A 1,677-nucleotide genomic window follows, 5' to 3' on the forward strand; every position below is an offset into this window, starting at 1 on the left:
GTTTCAGTGCGGGGATCTCCTAGAGGAGGAGGACCTGTGAGCCACCTCGCTGTGTCCCTGTCCTCTAGGGAGATTGGCAAGTCTGGCCCATAGGAGGCTCTTAATACGTGTGTGCTGAGTGAAGGAATAAGAGAATGTGACTCATCCTTTTTCTCACTGATGGGAGCATGTCACTGTTTCTGGAGATGACACAGGGATCTCCAGGGACAGGAAAAGTGCCCAGTTGGATACTCTGTTTTCTATTTTGTTCCTTCATATGCAGGGAGTGGGAGAGAGTAACAAAGTAACAAAGAGAGCTTCATGTATACGGTGTGCATGGTTTTCTTAGGCAGTATGCTGCTAGCATTCTTACCTTCCATGTAAACCCAAAGCCATGTGCCTTCTTCCCCTAACAACACAGTGAAATATTTCTTTTAGGGTCAATACTGACTCCCTGGCTAACAGATTTGGATATTTCAAGTCCTTACTTAACTGTTTGCTATGTTTAATATTGTTGAATATGTGTTCCTTTTTTCTACTTAAAGTAATTTTAAGAAGTTAATCAAAGAGTAATGCATAAAATTTATGCAATCAGGGAGATTTGACACCTTAAAATATTGTGTACCAATCCCTGACCATCATATAATCCTCTAATTATTTAGGTATTCTTTATTTTCTTCCCAGCAACGTTGTATGATTTCCAGTGTAGAGATCTTGCACCTCTCTTACTAGATATATTCCTTGGTATTTTTTGGTGTGGGCACTATTTTAAATGCTCTTTTCAAAAGTTTATTTTCTAATTGTTTATTATCAGTATATAGAATGCAATTGAGTTTGGGTGGCAGTTTATTTAATTGTGATAAAATATACCTAACAGAAAATTTACCATTTTAACCATTTTTAGGTGTATAGTTCAGTGACATTAAGTACATTCACACTATTGTACAACCACCATTGATTTTTCATATCAACTGTATTGAGATATAACTTATGTGTGTTTAAAATTCACCACTTTTAGGTGTACACTTCAAGAAGTTTTGATATCCACATCTAGAACATTTCCAACGACCCCCAAGGGTCACATATTTCCCTTTACACGTGAAGAAATAGAAGCCCTAAAAGTTAAGCAAATTGCCTAAGGAAGTGTTGGTAGGGAGGTGCAGTGTCTTGTCTGGAGCCAAGCTTCCATCTTCTGATTCTTAAGCATTATTCTTTGCATGTCTTCACCATCCATGATGAAATACCCTGAAGAAAATAACCACGTCCAGCAGAAGAGAAACACCCCCTCTTTATTACTTACAGAAACATCAGCAGCCATGGGTACCTCATTATTTAGTTAAAGTGCTGCCCAGCAACCATGGGTCCCTCATCCCCTGTAGAGGACTACACAATGTCCTCTAGAAGGGACTCAGCATGGCATGAGCCCACTGCGCCCAAGAACACCTTTGTGGGGTCCCTGCAAAGAGCTGGTAAGGTAAGGATATCTCAGACATCTTTCTGGCTCCAGCCAAGGTAGGACACCTCCATCCACATAGCTGGTTGGGCGCCTACCCAGCAAAATTTCCTGTGAGCAGAGCATGACTTGGTCCAGTTCATTCACAGCTCCAGGTCTGGTTCCCATGTCCCTTATGTGACCCGTAACGTCACTCCCACAACCACTGGTCAGGCTTGCATCCTCTCTCCACAATCACTCCTCCT

This window comes from Lemur catta, chromosome 14, assembly GCF_020740605.2.
Source record: "Lemur catta isolate mLemCat1 chromosome 14, mLemCat1.pri, whole genome shotgun sequence".
Taxonomy (NCBI): Eukaryota; Metazoa; Chordata; class Mammalia; order Primates; family Lemuridae; genus Lemur; species Lemur catta.